Source organism: Elgaria multicarinata, chromosome 1 (assembly GCF_023053635.1).
Source record: "Elgaria multicarinata webbii isolate HBS135686 ecotype San Diego chromosome 1, rElgMul1.1.pri, whole genome shotgun sequence".
Taxonomy (NCBI): Eukaryota; Metazoa; Chordata; class Lepidosauria; order Squamata; family Anguidae; genus Elgaria; species Elgaria multicarinata.
In genome coordinates this window covers 177,690,803-177,713,335 of record NC_086171.1, presented here as the reverse complement: position 1 = coordinate 177,713,335, position 22,533 = coordinate 177,690,803, and the positions used below count along the sequence as shown (strand labels likewise).

The 22,533-nt window shown below is 44.2% G+C and overlaps 1 protein-coding gene across 4 annotated transcripts in view; it reads left to right on the top strand.

Moving 5' to 3' along the window:
* The window catches only part of SYT2 (synaptotagmin 2), a 179,611-nt gene that overhangs the window by 76,600 nt on the left and 80,478 nt on the right, over nt 1-22,533 (top strand). For 2 of the 4 annotated variants that reach the window (XM_063144040.1, XM_063144014.1), the window contains exon 2: nt 3,478-3,514. The exons of 1 other annotated variant lie outside the window; for it this stretch is intronic. The gene's annotated coding sequence lies outside the window, so the exon portion shown is untranslated. Of the gene's footprint in view, nt 1-3,477; nt 3,515-20,605; nt 20,649-22,533 lie in introns of those variants that run through there. One more of the 4 variants, XM_063144023.1, reaches the window with a different exon arrangement.

The following is a 22,533-nucleotide window of genomic DNA, read 5'->3' as shown; positions in this document are numbered from 1 at the left end:
TTACTACGGGGAATACCATTGCTTTAACTATGCGGACCTTTGTTGTCAGTGTGGTGTCTCTGCTCTTAACTATTTTATCAAGATTTGTCATTGCTCTCCTCCCAAGAAGTAAACGTCTTCTGATTTCCTGGCTGCAGTCAGCGTCTGCAGTAATCTTTGTGCCAAGAAATACAAAGTCTGTCACTGCCTCCACGTTTTTCCCCTCTATTTGCCAGTTATCAGTCAAGCTGGTTGCCATAATCTTGGTTTTTTTGAGGTTTAACTGCAACCCAGCTTTTGCACTTTCTTCTTTCACCTTTGTCATAAGGCTCCTCAGCATCTCCTCGCTTTCAGCCATCAAAGTGGTGTCATCTGCATATCTGAGATTGTTAATGTTTCTTCCTGCGATTTTAACTCCAGCCATGTTTGTGTCTCTCCCAATTTAATTAGGTCATTTAATTAACATATTATCTGGTTGATTCCAATGTTATTGCATTAAACCTGAGTCCAGCTATCCAAAACCTTATGAACAGCGCAGTCCCACCCCCTTACTGTATTAGCTCATTTCTTTCTATATCTGACCCAGATTACTGCCTGCAGTTGGGGAATCAGGTTGCCTTTTATTGACCTGGAAACAAACTGAGTCAGCAGCTTTGTGTCTTCTTTCAGGCTCCTTAAAGCACTCTGAAACCTTGATCTCATACAGTACAACCCATTGTGCATTTTCCTCCAAATATTTTCAGCCCCCATTTCAGTTCTCTCTCTGTGTGTGACCCTTCCCATCCTACAGTAGCTTTTTGCGGCACTGCAAAATTCTATATGCCAATTTGCACACACTGGAGAGACGTGCCCTCATGCTTTCTAGTCAAGAATGAGCCCATTGGGACTTATATTGATAGTGTGTGCAGCAGGTGTAGATATTTTGCGTGCCTGTCACAGATACCTAGCTGGACATCAAACTTGTAGAGCCAATTACTGGAGCTGTACAGCAGTTCTGTCAGAAGCTGCAAGCCAAAGCAGTGTCCAAAGCCCACTTACTTGGTGTAATAAATAGGGAGTATTTACAAGTACAAGTGCAACTGTTTAAGCAGATTCATTAGAGGGCAATGCCCTCCCCTAAAATAATTGCCATACTGCTATGATGAAACAGTGTTCCACAATTTGAGTGGTTTCTAGATACCAGAGGGGCTGGCACTTAAAATATGGATCTACACATTAGAGCACCATAATTCATCTAAAATGGCAAAGAGTCATGTGGCATCTTAAAAACGAACAGATTTATTGTAGGTTATGTTTTGTGGACTCCAAACCTTCCTTGAACAAAGGAAGTTCAGAAGGAAGTTACAGTGTGGAAAAGCTGAACTGAAAGTTATTAAGAGGTTTTATTTTATCACATGTGGCTTAAATCAGGATAAAGGTATTAATTAGTTTACCAATGTCAGGGTGCCTGTGTTATCACTACCAACTGCTTTTGTGAATGGCCACTGTTAATAATGTAATTAAATTAAGAAATTAAAATAACAGAATCATCACTGCCTGTACTTTCTGCATTTCATTTCTCTCTTGTTTACAGTTCCCAGGGGTAGGGCTCAGGACAATACTTCACACATCCGATGAAAAGAACTGCAGTGCAATCTATTATGCATTTATAAATGTGTTAGTCTTTAAGGTGCCACAACACATTTTGTTGTTTTTCCAAACCACAGAAAAGAATTCACATTGATCTGTTGTCCATCTGTATGGTAGATGCCAGGGCCAAAGCAACACTGCTCAATATGATGAAGGATACAGTATAGGTGTAGTTTTCCCTGGCACATCTTTTTTTTGGGGGGGGGGAGCTTTTCCTCTGCCTCTGTTTTTGGGGCAAAAATAGGAGATATGCCCATGAAGATGGGACCATAAAGCTCTGCCTGTAATGGCATTTCTGTGAGATTTTGCACAATCAAAATAATGCTGCAGAAATGGTGGTTATTTAATCAAGACAGTAGCAAAACAATCAGCACATAGTTCAGAGGGAACCATGGGGGAGCAATCAGAAAAGCTCAGTCTGAACAAATGAGTACAAATCAACAACTGATTCATGCGGGGGAGGTAAAATTAAGTAAGAATGTGGCATGGCAATAGGTGAGAGTCTCATCCTTCAAGATACACCTTTTTTTAAAAGGATGCATTGTTCTTCTACACATGGGTTCTATTGTGGCTCAGTCTGCACTACAACAGATCACTTCACATGTGGTTCAGATCTACAACTCGGCTATTGTATTTGCTGATCCTATGTGTGAGTGTCCTGATATATGTTCACACCAAGAGAAACCTGCATATAGGAGCATTCATGGTATTATCTACACATAGACTTCCCTCAAATTCTTACACAGAAATGAGTGTCAAGAAGAAAACAAAAGTATTCCTTTGTTGCCAGCAAGAGTATGGTTCCGGGTTTGTTTACTGTAAATCTGAAATATGAAAAAGTGCATGGCATAGAGTTCATATGATATTTGGTGTATATTGTGCCAACACATTACAATAACACCAAAGCACATTTTAAAAGACTGGTCCAGGAAAATTGCCTTCATGGAGAATTACAAAGCCTGCATATAATAGATACTGTTGGACTTCAAAAATTCCTTGCCAATTGCACTGATCCAGCTGGATCACAGGTAAAGTCTATTTCTGCACCATTTCTATCTGTAGGTCCTGTTGATGCACTGCACTGCCTGTTGCAGTGAGGGCTGCACATAGCTGGGCATTGCTCTAGCTTGGGTTGCAGGATTCTACTAGGGTTCAGACCTTGAACTACGTCAGGGAAGCCAGACAAAAATAGATCAGCACCATGGAAAGTTCCAAGTGGTGCTGCTGGGTATGGAAGCCAGATAAAGTTTTCTGTGTATCACTTTAAAATGGAGCAGATCAAGACTGAGCCTTAAATAAGCGTTTGGCTTCCTTTAGGTTGTTTGGCTCCTCCTCCATTCTGACTGGGGCTTTGTTTCTTAAAGGGACATGGATGGTCCTAGCAGCCTCAATCTTCAACAATGTGAAAGTGGCTGTGGCATGCTAGTGCCCTCATGGCTAGAACTCAAAGTCTGAAGACAGCAAGGCCAGGTATCCTCCCTTAGATATAAAGGAGCCAGGAGCCAGAATCTTTCAGGAGAACTGGGTCCTGGGGAGGTGGAAGCCTTGTGATGTCTTTGCAAGACCGAATCCTCTTCCTGAACTGTTCACTCCAGAGCCTCTTCTTCAGCGGACAAGAGGTTTGGATCCTCTGCGAATGAGAGTTCAGGTCCTGGTTCATGACAATGTCCAGTGTCATATGTACACCATGCTATGATGGACCAATGTTACTGCTTCCATGGAAAGCACACTATTTTAAAAAGTGATTCATTTGGCTTCAGCTTTTACCAAACACTCTTTTAAATTGCATGTAGCTGTTTTGCTTGTGAACTTGGGAGCCGAAATAGACATTATTCTAATTCATTCATTAAAATTGTTGTTTACTTACAGCGCAAGTTGTGATCCAGGTCCTGAGAGCAGTCTGCTGGTGAGTACCTGCCCTTACCCAAGCATCTTGCTTTAAGTGTTAGTTGCTCCATTGCTGTGTGATTGCAGCAAATATGGTTGGAGAAATCTGTGGGGAGGCCACACTGATATGTCTACACTCCTTTATTGAACCTGTGGAAGAACCATATGAAAGAGGCCTTTTCTTCTGCCCCCAGCATAAGTATCTCATTATGAAAGTGAATACTCGTTAAAATACCATTCATAATTGAAAGCATATTTTCCTTAAACCTCGAGGCAGCACCGTTACCATATTCTGAAACTTCTTGGATTTAATTAGAAAGAAATCCTGCTTCCTTGAAAACTCATTAGGGCTAGAATGTGATGAGACAAGTTTCAAAACTAGTGACTTCATATTTTGTCCACTGAGGATTTATTGGGCTGGTTGGAGATGTCTGTGAGCAAGTGGACACTGGGGCTGGGAGTAGGAGAAGAATTAGGGGAAACTGTGTAAGTCAGTGTTTAAAAAAGGGAGGGTAACTGGTGGTCTATGACCTTTCAGTCTGGCCCATCCATCTCTCCTAAGCCCCGCCCCTCTCCTTGGCCCATCCCCACTCCATAGACCATTACTCTTGCTCTGCAGCAGTCCATAGTGCTTGCCTTTCCTGTGGGGGTTCCCCTGTTCCACATACCTCCTCTGGAGCCCCATTCCTCCTTCTAAAGCACCTGGGAAGCACTGGTGCCTTCCTGGCTGCTGCCTCTCTTCTTCCTCCTGCTTCCTTCCCAGGACATTAGCAGATGATTTAGGTAGCCTAGAGGCTTGCGGCTGGTGAGCTCACTAAACAGAGATGAACAGGAGCAGCAGTGACCTGGCCCCTGACTGCTTTCAATGCCGACAAGTGGCACAGAAGATGGAAAGAGATGAACATCAGGGACTCCTAACGTTGGGAGGATGTGGTGGTCCTGGGAGGCACAGGATACAGAAGGGGTTTTGTGCAGGGCGCACTGCTTTAAAGATTTAGAACATTTAAAATAGCTTTAGGAAATCCCAAAGGCTTCTTCTGTTTAACACATGTGATAAATTGGCCTTTCTGGTAGTAACATAGAGGCCCCTTGATTTTGGAGGATAGTGAGGATGAGTAGCAAACTGAGCTGCAGTGGTCGTAGAACGTGGCAGTAAAATCATTGCAGAAACAAATATTTATTTATTTATTGCATTTTTATACCGCCCAATAGCTGAACATGTATCAGTACCAGATCTCATCCTTGCTAATGTGACTCAGTCCAGTTCTGTGAATACCTTCAGGACTACACTGACTTCCTGATCCTAAACACATTTACAAGAAAGAAAGTTTCTGCCTTGTTGCCTCCTGCATGAAACTATCACAGAAGAAAAACCAGGAAGGGGCCTGTAGCAGATCAAGCCTCTTGACCTAGAAAAGTATGTTGTAGGCTGGTCTCATGCTGACACTGCCCCTGCGCCTGCCCTCATACAATGGAGCTGGGTTGTGCATGCATGCAATTGATCCCATAGCACAGTGCTGTGTGGACCTGCTTGTACTACCCTGGTATATGAGAACTCTGAGCCAAACTGCATATGTGTCACATTAAAATTCATGTAACTGTACCCTGCTACCCTGGAAGCCTGACAGCCTTTACTCACTCTCAGAGAGAGCTTCAGGTGGAAAGGACTGGAGGTGAAGAAGTGGCAAGAGGAAGTGGTGCTTAACCCTTTCCTTGCTTTGTGAGTTCCCATTTGAAATTGCCCCAAATGTCTCCCTCCTATCGAAGGCTTTTAAATGCATGTTTGCCAATCATCCTCTCCTAAAGTTCCTTCTCAAGAGAAAAGGGGCTGTTGTATTATTATTACGTTAATTAGTGTTTAACATGAAGTTTGGCCTTTAATCCCCTTAGTTAGCTCTGAACCCACCCTGCCCTGCCCTAGCTTACAAGTGCCCTGGAAAGGAAAGGTTTAATAGGAAAAAAGATTCCTAAAGAGGTAATAAGCAGAAGAAAGATGGAAAGAACAGCAGCAGGTGGGATGGGAAGAGAAAATTAAAAAAAGAAGATGAAGTTGTTGTGGTAGGAGCGGTTGAGAAGGGATGTGAGATACAAGTATTACTCAGAGTATTTCAAGGTTACGGTTGCCTGGCCACCTTTACTAGGTAAACCTGAGTCGGGAACAATACCAGTAGGGATAGAAACAACTTGGTGGAGGAATTTTCAGGTGAAAATCGTCTGGTTGGAAAGGCTCTTTCACCTGCAGCGTTCCTTCCTGAACACGCAGTGCGAAGAAGCAGAGGCCACTGAGCTAAACCTATATGCAGCATGGTAATGTACAATTTGGCCTTCAGCATGGGTGTGCTCCAGGAGAAAAAAGCAGCTGCCTTTCCAAGGAATACTTCTGACTTACCTAATTGTGCATTTTGGTGACAGTCAAGGAGCGCAGGAGGCTGCAAATCAGGGGGGATTCCACACGTCGTACTGAGGGCGCTTCCATGCGCCCCCAGTGCGCCCCCAAAGCGATCGTGTAGCTTGCCTGTTTGAAGAGACGAGGAAGAGGCTTCCTTGCCGCCACCGCCACCCACCCACCTCCTCGCCGGCCGGGTCGGAGAGCTCGGCGGAAGAAGGTGGGGTGGAGAGAAGGTGGGTGGGTGGCGGCGGCGGCAAGGACACCTCTTCCTCATATCTTCCAGGCAAGCTACACGATCGCTTTGGGGGCGCACTGGGGGCGCATGGAAGCGCCCTCAGTATGACGTGTAGAATCCCTCTAGATCTGCCCATTTTGTGGTTAGGGTCACAGTCTAAAAGGTTCAATAGAAAGGGAAAATACAGAGGCATATTGACAACAGCATGTCCACATTCACAGAGGAAAGCTGTAATCCTATGCACACTTTTGTGGGAATAAGCCCCATTGAACATAGTGGGACTTCCTTTCTAGGAAACATGCAAAAAGTTGAGTTGGAAACATGGGAAGAATTGGGAGTATTTGAACCCAAGTTTTGATAGTCAGCCCATAACTTTTATCCAAGAGCTCAACTTTCCAGTACAAGTAGAAACATTGCCATATACACCTTTCAAAGAGACTCTGGAAGTCACAGGTTAAGAACAGGATTTCTTCTTCTCCAAGTTACCTAGTCTGCTATATTCATAATTGTGATTTAGCTTCCCCCATTTCCCTGTTGAGGCAATTACACTAGACAAGATCATGCTTTTTCAATGAAGGATGCACACGCACACACACACGCACACACACACAGCAATCCAGTCATCTGCCTTTCTGCTTTCCCACCCGGATTCCAAGTTATATCCTAAATATTTCCTCTTCTCCTTTTTTATTGCCATCCTGTTGACTATTTGCAGATAGCTGTTTTATTCATCCTTTACTCATATTGTACAGGATGACATATCGCATATTTCTTTGTAACTTAATTATCTGAAATAAGACTGGATTCAGAGCCTGAGATTCCTCTCTGTTGCATTGCCTTTATCTAGACTTAGCACAATTTGGCTCATTAACTCTTGTTCCTTCTTAATGGCCATGTAGTGAAAATGGGATGAGCAAGCTGGCCTTCTCTGCTGGAGCCAGTGAGGGGAGCCATGATACTGGAGGGCAAGGGGAGGCTCATGAACACAATCTTGGGCACAGTTACTTGGGAGAAAAACTCTCTGAACACGTTTCAAAAGAGTTACATCTATGTAAAGATGCATAAAATCTGATTGCACAGGAGACAGGCCTTTTCTTTTCTTTTTTTGCTGGATGTAGCACTTCAATTCACGAGAAGAGACTATAGATATGGCTTACAGCAATAAACAGGAAAGGAGAGCAAACCTTTTCTGATAGTATAGATGGAAAGCATTTACACCATATATCAGGGGTCCCCAATCCTTTGGGACTGCTCGGCACATTTGAAATTCTGAGATTGTGTTATGAGTGCTCTTACAAAATGGCTGCCATGCAGGGATTGTCCATTCACAAAATGGCTGCCAATGGAGGGGATTGCCCCTTCACAAAATAGCTGCTATCGTGGGCCTGTCCCCAAACACCTGTTTTCCAGAAAGAAAATGAACTTGCCAAGGAACATAAGTACAAGGCAGAAGTGATGTCTGAGCTACAAAAAACAAAACCACAGTTTTGAACACAGAGTGTTCTGCTACAGCACAGCACCCATTTCCCAGAAGGCAAACAGATGAGCTGTGTAACAAGGCAAGGAAGGGTCTGGGACCCAAATGCCGAATCATATTCCCCCCCACACACAAAGTAGAACAAAATACCCATTTCACAAAAAGAAAACTACTGATGCTCAGAGAGACATTCACAGGGAAGACACCCACCCATACCACACAGCCACACCCAAAACCAAAACTCCAGACAACACACACAAAGACACAGACACCAGGCAAAATACACACCACTCAAAAAAAACCCAAAGCCATAATCTATATCTTGTGTCAAATTATTACCATCTCATCATTGTAGCGCTATATCCCTCTTGCACATTTATACCTTGTAGGACTCACAATGAGCATCATCAGATGAACATTTTATTACATGCTCGTTACTGGCCACTTACTGTTTTTCGCGGCACCTTTTGATGATACTATCCTCCTCCCGTGTGTCCACCACTCCTTCTGGCCTTCTTCCTGCAACAAATAAGACCCTAGTAAATCCGATTTGGGGGGGAAGTGAAACATTCTATCATTTCCTCCTGTGTGCAGGAAAAGCAACACAATAAAAAAACGCCCACTGAATGGGCCACATGGTCATTGTTTACTTCCTCTTTCTTCCCCCATGTGAAGAAAGAGAAAGTATTGTGGGACAGAAGTGGGGAGGAAAGTGACAGCAAGGAAACGTGATTCCCCCCTCCCCGGCTGATGATGTTCAATGACATTTGTTGTGGCATTTTGGATAATGTGGAATAAAAAGCAGGAAATAACACTATGAAAGTGGTACATGGAATGTGTAATGTGCCCCAAAACAGTTAACAGTGCACTTCAATACTGCTGTAAAGCAGTAGTGTAGATCTAGCTCAAGCAGATGTGCACACACCCCGGCAAAACAAACGTCAGCTGACACACCACATGCGCACATACACACTAGATAAGGAAAACACTCCCTTCTCTTCCCACCAACTCCATTTCTACACACACCCCACAAACACATCAGGATGCTTTTGACCACCCCATCTTTTCTGGTGGCTGCACAAACTTCAATACAAAACCGAACTGCAGCCAATCCCCCCATTTGCTATTTTCTAAGAATCCCTCTGGGGCCCATGTGGGTTCCAGAGGCATTCCTGGAACTAAAGGTGATGCATGTCAGCCCCCTAGTTAAAAACAACAACAACAGGTTTTCAATTTCACAAAATGTCTTTAAAAATCAATTTGATGGTTAGTGGGTTTAACCCTTTCCCCTCTGAATTAGGAGTTCCATGCCTGCAGTTTGCATTGGAAGGAAAGCTCCCATTGTTTCAGTGGGACCCTGCACTCAAAGGCAGAGCTACACAGTTAAGGTCTTGTGTCGCTTGTCCATCAGGCATGTAAAATGACCTCTAGGATTTTTTGAGTGAATGCACTGGTTGGCGCTCGATCCCTCCCTATTCAAAAATGTTGCCCTCCTCATAGTAGCCTTGTTTGTTTTCCTCTGCCTGTATTTGCACTTTTCAACACAAAGAGTCTGGGAAACCATTTGGCTTCCTGACAGTTCCAGCTTTTTGCTAGGCAGTGCTCTGATAAAACATGGTAGGCAGATGATCTTTCCCTACAGAAACAAACTCTAGATCATGACAAAGAAGGATTGTGTTCTCAGATTCTGCGGCAGCAACATATTAGTCCCTGGCACCATTTATTTATATTTATTAGCTCATCTATTTAAGACATAGCAAATGCAGGGAGGTTTGAAGTCTATCTCAGAAAAGGCACTCAGTCATTTTTAACAACCACACTCTAATTTCTCATGTAAATGCCATCAGTGTCTCACTGGGAACAGGGCAATGCAGAATATTATTAATTTCACATACCCTCTTGCATGAAGAGTCAGGACAATACGGAAAAGGAGGAAATGAATTAAGGCTGTATATATTTCTGGTACCCAAACACTAAGGTTGAACCTAATTAAAGATTTTTGATCAATGAATCATGAATTTTAGATGATCAATTGATTCATGTTTTGATTCCCTTTGCATAAATTTGCATGTGGGCAAAACCAATATTTCTGGAACAAGAAGCATTTTTTTAGATATGTCATTGCAGACATCATCACAGGAGCAGCAACAGTGCCTCTTTTAATAGTGTGCTTACCAGTTGCAACTTTTATAAGCACTGTTAAACATTATTTGGATATCTATACATCCAGTCTATATACACTTGCTGGCTGGTTAATTTGGGACACCTTTTTAATAAGTTAAAAGGTGTTTTTAAAAAAAACACCCCAAAACCCCACACAGATTAATCCAACGAATTGATTGTTTAAATGTTGCAGTCAGGATGTGCAGGAATGTCAAAGCAGCATCACCATTCAAAACTGTGATTTGTATAGCTTTGCTCTAGGAATTGGCTCATGTGTAGAGGTGAATGAGGCGACAGAATCTGGCTGCTTTGATCCAGAGCTTTTACGTTTCAGTCCCGAAAAGTAAATGTATCATGGATGGATTTGTTCCATTTCATGCACTAGATAAAGGTGGCTCTTATGTATATTTGTAAATTCCTTGGCTAAAATGTTGGGACCCTGTGGGTGGAAAAAATCTGCTTGAAAAATAGGATCAAGCTTATCCTACAGCCCTTTTTTGTCATATAAAGAAACATATGAAATAGATTTTAAATGGATTCATTCCTCCAGCGTTGTGTGTAATGACTAACAGGATTTGTTGCATGGAATGCAACACAAAAAAGGGAAGTTTCCATTTTAGTCTTTTATTCCTGTGCTTTGCATGATGCTCATTGCTGCAGTGGATTGCATTGGCTCCACCTGGGGGCTGTATATTGATTGAGGCTCTTGGGATGCAGGCAGGTTCCCTGGCTGGCTCTCTGGTTATCAACCTCTGTAACTGAAGGTGAGATTTCTCAGATGTGGTTCCGGGGGCTTTTGATGTAGCCGTTGAAGGCAGAAATTGGGGGAGAGGGAATAAAAGGAAGAAAAGAATCCGAGAAAAGGGGTAGGAAGAAGCTGGACATTAGGGCTGCAGTAGCAGAAAAAAAGAACAGCAGAACTATAGATGGGAAGGTTACACTTGTCCCAAGTTGCATTCTGAGGTCAACAGGAGCTGGGTTCTGCAGGGGCAAGCATGGCCCCTTGCATTCATTGGTGTGATCAAAAAGCCTTTGCCCGGCTCCACTGATTTCTTGTAGATAAAGAGAAGCAGACTCCAATTCGGAGGGAAATTGGTGGGTGGGTGGAACGCCTCTGTGGCCATCATGCATGTTATGTGGCCCAGCTAAAAACATCTAGCTTGAGCAGCCAATTTGAGGAAAGGAGCTTTTTAGCATTTGATCTTATTTTCCATTCACATAATGCAGGGGTGCAGAACCTTTTTCAACCTGAGGGCCGAATTCCGTTTCAGGGAAGCTCTCGGGGGCTGCTTTACAGGGGCAGGTGGATCCAAAGGCAAAGGGGTCGTGGTCAAAAGCAAAAGGGGTGGGGCCGGAATATAGATAGATAGGTAGATAGATAGATAAATACTAGCCTATTTTACTGTAAAGCTCTTACTACCAGTAACGAAGCTTTGGGAGAAGCATTCCAGCCTTTTAGAAACTGGAGTGGGGGACTACACAACAGCTAGGAAATCATCAAACAATTGGCAGTCAGGGGGCAAGGGGGTAGGATGGGGGGGGTAACAGTGTGTGGCTATATGCTTGAAATTCTGCCCTCCTGGCATAGCAGATGCTCAGGTGTCTGGGTTTGCGTGGATGTGGGAGGAGGAGGAGGCAGCCTTCTGGAATGGCTCTTTCTTTCCATGTGATGAAGCATCCTTCATTATTCCGGGATAACTTGGGAGGTGGCGGCAGCAGCAAGCACTTCTTTGATCACACAAAACCAGCCTGCCAGTACTCCATCCCAGGGTAACCGTATTATTCACCTGAACGCACTTTAGGGCTGTTTCTCACGCCTAGTCTGGACGTGGTTTGTATGAAAATTGAACTGACTGCAGCGTTGCTCGGAAAACCCCAGTGTCTGTGACAGATGGCAGTAATCCCAAGGATTCATAAATGGCAATAATTAGGGCTATTAATACTCCTCCATCTCATGGGGGGGGGGCTGCAAAGCTTTCCACATTAATTTTTGTACAGCAATATGACCTTTGAGGAGGAAATATGTCAGGAAAGGGCAAATGATTATTCATGCTGTTGCACATTTTGTCATAAATTTATCTCCAATGCTGGGCCTTGAAACGGTACCCATTGTGCGGCTTTTTAAACAACTAACTTTTATATGTATCACAAAGGCCTGGTTTATGTCCCACTGGGGCTACATCCACACTACTGCTTTATAGCAGCCTTGAAGCATACTGATAACTGTTGGGGCGCATTATTTCCTGGTTTTCATTCCACATTATCCAAAATACCACGACAAATGTCATTGTATGTCTTATGAGGTATAAATGTGCAAGAGGGATATAGCATTACCATGATGAGATTATAATGATTTGATACAAGGTACAGATCAGGCCCGGGTGGCTTGGAGTAGTGAGTGGCTTTGGACCATATTCTTTCCCTCTCCCCTTCTACTCCCCCCAACCCCCAGGGCTTGCCAGTGTCTAATTGCAGAATTCCACACAGGGGGGAGAGCTGTTGCTTTCACCTGCTGCTTTCTGGGATTGTGGAAGTGGAAGAGCTTGTGGCTCAGTTGAAGAACACCTGCTTTGCATGTAGAAGGCTGCAGGTTGAATCCTTGGCATCTCAGTGCTACGAGGCCTTGCCTGGAACCCTGGAGTGCCACTGTCAAACAGTGTTGACAATCCTGGGCTAGATGGATGAGAAGTCTTGAACTGGTGTAAGGCAGTTCTCTGTCCTTAGCTAGATGGGGCTTTATCCCAGGGCGATCCCCAGGACCATTCCTGTGCATCCACAAAACGCACAGGGGATCCTGGGATCAGGGAGGGATGATCCTTCCCTTGCCTCGGGATCTCGCCCTCCACTTTAGGCCTGGTTTGTCCATGGTCTCGGGCTGAGCCCGGGACTGCAGAAAGTGTGCCCAAGCATTGTGGTTTGTCCTGGCTCCTTGCAGTTCCTTGTGAGGAGCCAGGACCTGTGCATGGGGTGGGGATTTTTTTAAAAAGGACTTAACTTTTGTGCATGAGTGCTCTTGCGCTCCTATCTGTTTAAAAAAATGGTGGGCGCGACGCCTCTCCCTCTGAGGTCATCGCGTGCCATGTGTGAACAGAGGGGGAGATCTGGCAATAAAAATGTCACAGGATCTTCACCCCTCTGTCCCACTAGACCACTAGGTCTAGCTGAGGCCTCAGTGTTCCTATGCAACTGTCCGGTTGGCCAATGTCAGACCCACCGTACCCTTTGTCTGATCAGACAGGGCTCTTCTTACATATGCTTTTCTTTTACTATCCTTTTACGTTGACAAAAACAGAGCTAGGAATTGAAAATGCATGGGTTTATTCTTAAACCAGTATCAGAATGCAAGAGGTGCAATCAGCACCCTTGGGAAGCGCCTGGAGGGCCCCTAGCTTGGCTGACGACTGCCATCTGCCTGGGAGCGAGCCCTGCAGCATGGCAAAACAGGAGTTGGTGCTGGTATAATGGAAACAGTTAAAATTCAGACTAGTTAGCAAGGTGCAACATTTCCTGGAGGACAAAAGGAAAGCCAGCAACCATTTAGCAATCCATGCAGGATAGCAGGCGTGCTGGAAAGGATCAGAATTGTTTTGCTTTAGCAAAAACAGAAATATAAAGAAAGAAGCACCCTTAAGTGCAGCTTCCTGTCAAGTATCATCCCTGAGAGGCTCTTAGGACATCCGTGCGGTCCCTCCATAATCAGAGCAAGAAACGAGAAGTCATCTTCACAAGCAATTTAATCCATCTGTCAGTGGGGGAAATAAAAGACAATGCCAGTGTTTTCTAATTAGGAAGCTAACCACCTCCATAGTACAATAGGTCTAGGCTGGATGTGCCTTGCATATATCTGTTTCTATATCTTTATCCCTAAACAATCAGCTGGGTGATGAGACTGGAAGATCGTGTCACACAGCTCACTGCAGGCCTTGCACTCTGCTCACCACCTTGTCACCTCTCCTCTCGGAGCTATGTTGGCATTCCTCATTTACCTTCCTTGGAAAAACCCGTTACCATGCAGCAGCTGGTTTCCAATGTACGGTGTGATGTGCATAGCACAGCTCAGGTGGGGTGGGGGAATATCAATGAGAACAGGTGTGCTGTAATGGCATACTATAACTGTGTGAACCGTGCTCTGAGAAGTTCTTGGTTCAAACCTCCTTTCAGCTGACCTTAGGCAACTTCCCCTGCCATATGAGTATGATAACAATAACCTATCCCATAACCTATCCATGTAAGGAATACTGAAATAATGTATGTGAAGTGAACATTTGTAATGTGTTATATACATGTTGTTAATAGTCTTGCATGGCTCGGGACCACAATATCTGATGAAGCACCTCTCCTGGCATGAAACTACCCGTACACTACATTCATAATCTAAGGCTCTTCTCCAAGTGTCTCCTCCAAGGGAGGCTTGGAAGGCAGCAACAAGGGAGGGGGCCTTCTCAGTGGTGGCCCCCCAATTATGGAATGATCTCCCTCATGAGGCCCATCTGGTGCCAACATTATTACCTTTTCAGCAGCAGGTTAAGACTTTCTTCTGGTCCCAGGCATTTGGCAGAATAGGATGAGGTTTTAATCAGGTCTTGGACTTTTCTTGTTGTTGATAGTTTAAAATTGTTTTAGATATATGTGTGCCTCTGTGTGTGATGTCTGTTCATACGTTCATATGCCAATCATTTTTATAATTTTAAAGGTTTTAATCTTTGTAAACTTCCCAGAGGAGACCTTGGGCTATTGGGCAGTATAGAAATGTAATGAATGAATGAATATAACAGGAGCATCAGGTTTGACTCCAGGCCCCCTACTTAGGAAGAGGTGTGGAGCATGTTTTCGGTGGATTCAAATAGAACCCTATTACATTTCTGTGAAGAATATGTCGTTTGTTGATTCAACCAAGGAGCAGCATTACCTATGAGCAAACACAGATTCAGAAATTGGGCTGGGCTAACGTTTGATAGCCAAAATTCCTGTTCTTTCAAGGCTCATTTTTACAATGTCTTTCATGTCTCAATATGATTTAGGGGCCAGCTGTGATGAAGTTTATGAAATAGGTTTGTATGAACCCAAAGGTAAATTTCAGCATTGGCTAGCTGTTTACAACAAAAACAAAAACAACAATGGCTATAAACAGGGAGGCCAAAGAATTGTGATGCAGAAGGAATTTAGGACAGAAGAATATAATTGCCAAGGTTCCTGATTAATTTTGCTGGGAAACCTGGCCTATCATGGAAATATTATGAATACAATGTATTCATCTTACTGAATTGGACTCTTGATCCATTTTAGCAGGTGCTGTTTCCCCAGAATGCATTTACGCTCCAGGACTTTAGACACAGATCTTTCTTAATGCTTCCATTTAAGATCCCCCTTAACTGGAGGTGTTTGACGTTGTTCCTGTAATCTTCAGTGTTCAAAGCTTGTGCTCTGCTATGGAGCTACCTATGGCTCCTTATCTTATAGGGCTTAACATTCATTCATTTGCCTGAATGGGTAGAGAGTTGGGGCCATGCACCCTGGCCGTAACCCCTCAGTTCAGACCTTGCCATGTTGAATTGGCAAGGTCTGAGCAGAAGCTCTACTTGCGTTTGCTTGTATACAAGTAGAATGTATACAAGCCACACAACCAGGAATCCTGCCTTATCATGATTAAGAGGTATGGGGCCTACGAGCATGAAGATGTAGGGAGCCGTTTAAGCCCACATGTGTTCAAACTATTGAGTTTGGAAGATTGCAGCCAAGCTAATAGGCACCAAATATTCTGAGAGCTTTTCTACACTAGACATTTATTGTGTGCTCATCATTCCCCACTCATGGTTGTTTACAGATTCTTCAGATGATTTCATAACCCTCCAGTTTCACTTCTCTTTTTAAAGAGCACTTTCAGCAAGATTTATAAAAGTGAAAGACAGTTTTTTTTCCACTTGTGTATTTGTGCTATTCCACCATACCACAGTGACACCTAGAGGTTATGTATCAGGAAAGAAAACTGTCATGTAGTGCTCAAATATCAATTCTGCAACAAAACCAAAAGTAGATACAGCAGATTAACAGCATAGTGTAGGAAAGCCAGGAGGAAAAATTCTAATGCCACCCAGTCTCTGCAATAGTAGCCAAAGTCACATTTCACAGTTGCAACAACCATTTGTTTGCAATCAAGTTTGTTTCTGTAGGAAATATCCTTCAGTTGTGTCCAGACCACATTCTTGTTACATTTTACTTCCATCAACTCCCTTTCCTAATACTAATATTTGTACATTCCTCCATGCACACACGATTTCTTATTCTGGAAATAATGACATTAATAATAAATACTGAATTTGCACAGTGTCACTCATGCACACTAACATACCACAAACAAATTGATGCTGTATGGTGGGGAGGGCAGGAAGAGAATGAACTCGTACACATTTTTAAGTAGGAATTCCTAAGGCATGAATATTATGTTGTGCTAGTGGGGATCATGTGCCATTTTTCTATGCCTCATTTAGTACATAGAGTAAATAAAAATAGGCATAGAATTAAGGTTGCACCCACAAGTACAAGTGTAGATATTATTTTTCATTTTTACCCTATACAAGCAAAATAATATCATTCCTTTCCTTGGAGTTTTTTTTTACAGTAATATTAATGCAAGTGTGAACTTTCTCCCATTTTGCAAAAGACACAGAGAAGTTAACCTCAGAAGACTTATGAACTACAAGACTCTACTCCTGTAATTTGCTTCTTGTTAAATTTGTGGTATAGGTTCAAGAAAAAAAAAACTAATGCCAGGCTTGATAACAGAATCTGTGTCTCAGAGACGAAAGAGACCTTGGCTAGAATCAATTAGCGGGTTATGATCAAATCAATGGCAATTTGGAAGGGCCTCTCCTTCTGTAGTTGCACATCTCGAGCCAGGCGGTTTTATAGCATGCCGACCTTCCTTATAGCATTAGCTATATTTCTCCCCCTTATTGCATTATCAATTATTTTCAAAAATCAATTGAAATCAATTTTTCTGGTTGTGGGGGAGGATTAGAACAGGCTGTCCTATTTTCAGAATGCACTGATGACACGACTCCCAGGTATAACTCATTTGGATATTCCTGCCTGGTTGCTCACCATTTCCGGCATCTTCTCTAGTATTCTCAAACTGGATGGGAGTTATTGTTGCCCTGCACACAAAGTCTGTCGTTTTATTCTCATCTGGCCTCCTGTGTTCCTCTGCTGCAGTTGCAGCAAGCAAGAGAATCCAGGCAACCATGCTTTATGTTTACTCAGAAGAATTCCATTGTGTTCAATGATGCATAGTCTCAAATGTACATAGGATCACAGCCACGTAGTCCACGCCTATGCAAGTTTTCATGGAAATAAGAACACTGAGTTCAACAGGGGCTTACTCTCAAATGTATATAGGCTTGCAGCACACTTTCCACACTTCTTTGTGTTTGTGCATGTGTGTATGTGTGTGTGTGTGTGTTTGTTTGTTTGTTTGTCTGTGTGAAACCAACTATACCTTTCCTAGTCTACTTTTTATGAATTCTAAACCAAGGATTCTTGAAACAGGGTCTCTATAGGGAGTCACCACAAAGGAATTTACGCAAAAGCAAATGACATTTACTTAATACAATGGCTTTCCATTTAAGCACCATTACATATAGTACATAATAAATTAAAATGAATTCAGAACCAGATTTTAAGTCAGTCTTCCTTTTGCAGCTCTCTCTTTCCCTTGCAGTTTTGTCTGGTGCATTATTTTGCTGCTTTGTGAAGAGAGGTTGCATCTTTTCTTTACTCACTGCCTCTCCAGAATAACCTTTTTCACATGGAAAGGATAGTTTCAAGCCCTACTTCTAGGGGTTCAGGATGTAACAGAAAGAAATTTGTCATATACACTTTCTACTTTAGCCACCAACTCCTAATTGCATAGAGGATGGAATCTGCTTTCCTTTTTACTCCTCACTCCTTGACCATAATGGTGGGCACTCCACACTCTGATAAAATAGCTGCCATAGTAGGGGGTAAAATTGCCCAATCAAAAATGGTAACCATGACAGGCATGGCCAGTCACAAAACACACATTTCCTAGAAGGCAAATTGAAGAGACTAAGAGCATTTCTACATGAGGCTTCTATTGCATGCTCATAATTGATCACTCATGGAAATTTGTGGGTCCTTTACATGGCGTTGTCAACCTACAGAATGTTTCCCATGCTTTTTGAGCTTTATCCCACTTTTAAAAAGATCATAGATAAGCCAATAACAAATGTCAATGTGAGATATTGGTGGTGTGTAATGACGATGTTGTGCTATAATTCAGCCATTAGATGGCACTATATAATGAAACTAAATAGAACATTGCTGAGAAAGGAAGTTTTTAATTCAAATCACATGTCCACTCTGTAAAGAAGCCAATCATAATCTCACAAAGAAATTGGAAGTAGAAAGCTTTGGTAAGAATGCGAAATTTCAGCCAGGTGTGCTGAACTCCTAAAAGAGATGCGATTTATCCAAGAACCTAAGTACAAGGAAGTGGGGATGTCTCAGCTTCCAAACACAAAACCACTTTATTCAACCTAAATGCTGCAACACTTCACTTTGCAGCATATGAGCTTCCCTGGGGTGGGGTGGGGTGGGGAGGGAGAAATCGGGGGGGGGGGATCTTAAGAAATAAATAAAAACCAATGGGCATCACATTGGAGACTATATATATATATATATTACACACACACAAATTATATGACTAGAAGAGCCGTCCAATTGAAGCCAATGTTGGAAATCTATCCATGTCAGCAACTCTTAACAGAGTTCACATATTCATAATCCAATGCACTTCTGACCTGCAACTGCCCTCAATTGATTAGTTAAGGTGCTAATAATGAGTTGATAAAGTCATGGGAGACTTAGGTTCAAATTATCACTCAGCTGTGATGGTCACAGGATGACCTTGGCCAAGCCACAATCCCTCAGGGGACAACTGGAGTTATGATAAATTGGTGTATAGAAAAATGCTAGAAAATGGTAGGCAGCAACAGTCATGCCTTCTTCTAATGAAAGGCTGCGCCCAGATAAATATAATGGTTTCTCTTTTAGGATACCCATTACCTCTTTCTGATAAGCAGTTGTCCAACATGCATGTGCATGCATGCGCACCATGGACATGCCACTGCCCAGTCGTAGGGCATTATCACTCTGCTGAGATCTGCCATATAGAATTTTATACAGAAAAATGGGATATAAATATAATAAAATATTTAAAAAATAATGGTCTGCAGTTTTTAGTTTTGAAATATGAGCCATATTCCATGGCATGTGATGTAACATAGCTAAAGGTGCAATCCTATGCATATTTATACAGAAAAATCTTTTAATTACCAGCATGTCCAGGCTAGTATGGCTGCCTGATGAACACTGAGAGTTGTAGGACTTTTTCTGTCTAAACAGAAACCCTCCATCCCTCCCCCCTCCAATTAATTTTAAATAGTGTTCAACACAAGTCAACATCATGGGATGGTTTGAAATCCTAATATGTGCACTTACATGTGAGTAAGTGCCATTGAACATAGTCTGCCTTACTTCTGAGTAAATATGCTTAAAATTTCGCTGTAAAGGTCACAATTTCTGACCTGACAGCTGGCATCCTAACCCCAGATACGCAGACCATGATTATTATCCTTAAATTTTAATATATTTATATCCCACTTTTAAAAATAAAATGTAGTTATTTTAATAGCAAGAGAAAAGTGCTGTGTACATGCTCTGAAGCCTATTAGTCAATAGGAAGAACGCGCCAAAAAAACAAATCTGTTCCTGCCAGAAATCTCATATTACACTTGAAACCAGAGCTGCTGCTGCTGCTGTTGTTGTTATTATTATTATTGTGGTGGTGGATAATTTGAACCAATGAAATCTTAATAATAAAATAAGAACATTAAAAACACTAAAACCTTAAAACAACCACACAATTTAAAGGGTTAAATTAAAAAGAGGTGTCTTTGCACCCTTTCTAAGAACCAAGAGGGTGGAGGCCAATTTAAGGCACAGCCTTGGATTCTCTGGACCACAGCCTTTGCCCAACCGGGGGTGGGGTGGGAGGAAGGAAGTGCCAGCCCTACCATTAAGGTACACTGAGGGGCAGTGGAGGTTGGTGGCTCCGAGGTCAGTGGAGCGGTAAATCCGCTCTGGGTTTGAGTCAAAACTGGAAAGGATCCACCTAAGGTGCTGAAGGGTTAAGGGTTGGAGCAGATTCACAGCCCCACTGACCTCGGAGCTACCAGCCTCCGCTGCTGAGAGGCATCATGCAGCTCATCTTAGGGGTCATGAAAGGGCAGGGCAGCAAATGGTTAGTTAATTCAATTTATTTCTCTTGCATGCTTACTCGCACTTGTAGGGTGGTTTTCTGCCCCAGGTGCCAAAATAACTTGGCCCGTACTAGAGACCTTGACTGCGGGAGGGAAGGGGGCCTCTGAAGTCGCTCTTCAGGCCGCCAAAGGTCCGGAGCCGACCCTCCTGCCTCGCCCCCCACCCCTCATACCAACTTGGTTCTCTCCGACAGGGAGGGGCCGAGGAGAGGCCCGGAGGTGCGGCCCGCCGCGCCCTTGCTTTGCCCAGGAGGTCGCCTTTTGGATTCCTCCCCCCCCCCCGCGCGCTCCCCAGAGGTGCGGGCCGGGCCGGGTTGTATGCAGCCGGATGTGAGAAGCATGACAATTGCGAGCGGGGGAGAGCGAGCGAGGCGGAGCGCACGAGCGAGCGGGGCGCGCGGTGTGTTTGTACTACTGCAGAGAGGAGGAGGGAGGACCCGCCGCATCTGCTGCCTGGATGGGAGCTTTGCGAGGAGCCCAAGTTCTGCGGCGTCCAGGCTGGCGGTGAGAGCGAGAGGCAGCGCCCAGCGACTCCGTCCCCCTCGCCCGGTAAGGCGGCAGCGTCGGCTCCTCGTGGCTTGGGGTGGAGACCCCGCGAGGGGGACGGAGGGAGGCAGGCAGGCAGGGAGGGAATCCCCCAGCAGGAGTGCAGCAGACCGCAAGCGCGTGGCTCGCTCGCTCGCTCGCTCGCCCGCGCTCTCCGCGTCCGCCGCGCCTGCACCGGTCCCCGGCTCGGGGGAACTCCCGAGGGCGAGGCGAGGGGTTTAGCTACCCGGCGTGGCTAATGGGCGCGCGGTTGGCCCGCCGGCCCGCCCGGGAAATCCGGTGGGAGGGAAGGGGCCGGCCTGGGCCCGGCGTCCCTGGGTGTGCGGCAGGCTCTGCGGCGAAAGTTTGCAGAGGGCGGCCCGCGCTGCAGAAGCTGGAGGCGCCTCCCCGGCAGGGCGAAGCAGACCGCCCCCCTTCCGTATCCTAGACTAGCAAGACGTCATTGGAGAGCGAGCGAGCGAGCAGTTATGGCTGAGTTCCCAAAAGGGGTTGGCGTGGTGGGGGGAGGGCTCAGTCCTGGGACATAATGAAAACGAAGCATGTCTCTGAGTACGTGCAGAGTGCAGGTCCTTTCCACCGCCGTTCATCTGCATTAAGAGACTGGCGCTTTTTCAACGGCCCGAGCCACTCTGGCGCCTCGTCTCTCTTGAGAAATGAAGAGGTGTGGAGTTGAGGGTGGAAACTCTGCAGCGCAAACAGACGAGGTGGGGGCAGTGGAGGCTAGTGGCTCCAATTTCGGTGGCGTTATGATTCCATTCTCTAAGATCAGCATCTTGGAAGGCTCTTTTAGAGTTCTGGCTGGTTCTGCCAAAACCCGCTTAAATCGGAGCCACCAGCCTCCACTGGTGGAGGGACACAACAATTAGGCAAATTTCTGCCTTTAATTGCATTTGCCAACTTCAGTGGTTTATTTCTAAAGGAGAAATGCTTTGTCTTTATAACTTTCAAGCCTTTGCAATGGTTGCTTGGGAATGGTGGTGTTGCTCAAATGCATTTCACATGTTGGAGGATTTAGCCCCAAGGTCCTGACTGGACTAGTTGGGTTGTTATCCGAGGAAAGCTTGCTGCTGCTGAAGTGCTGACTAGGACCTTGAGGTGCTATTTTGATTCAGCAGAAGAATGCTGAGATCCCTGATGGCCAAATTCTTTGACAAAAAGAATGTTTGGGGGCTCTTACATAATGAGACTTTGGGTTTGTTTTAATGGGATGCATAGGATTCTTTCTGTGGGGAACTTTTTCCAGATGCCAGCCCTGACCCAGTACTAGCAGCACAGTTCTAGTTCTCTCTCTCTCTCTCTCCCCCCACCCCCAAGCAATGGATGGGCAAACAGCCTTGCTGCAGAGGAAAGGTAGCAGCCATGTTGCAATAGACCAGCTGTATAAGAGTGTGTTTAATACAGAAGGCATGTGAAGGGATGATGCACTCCAATACCTGGGAGAGGAATTCATAGCCTAGAACTATCTTTTTTAAAAAAGAAGGATGGGAAGAAAACTCACAAGAAAAACTGAATTTTAGCAGAGACAAGGATATCCTCTTGATGTTTTTATTGTCTCCTTTTTAAAAGCCTTTGTGAATGTCCCCACAGAGTGGGAACGCTACATTAGGAAGAACCCATCCTCTGAAGACCATCAGGGTGTGATAAAAGTAATCCATTTTGTAAAAGTTTACAAAATGTCATTGATGTGAGGTAGGAAAGGAGTTATATGCCACTAATGATGTTACAGACACTAGCCAATAGGTGCCCATGAGCAGTTGGGGGATCACATTCCTCACAGCGGTGTCATGGCACTTTTGTGGTAGAAAAGAAAGGTAAGAGAGAAACCTAGAGAGAGTTTTTTTTTCCTTCTTAGAAAATTAAAAGTGAATCCCTTAATAAAGGTGGGTCC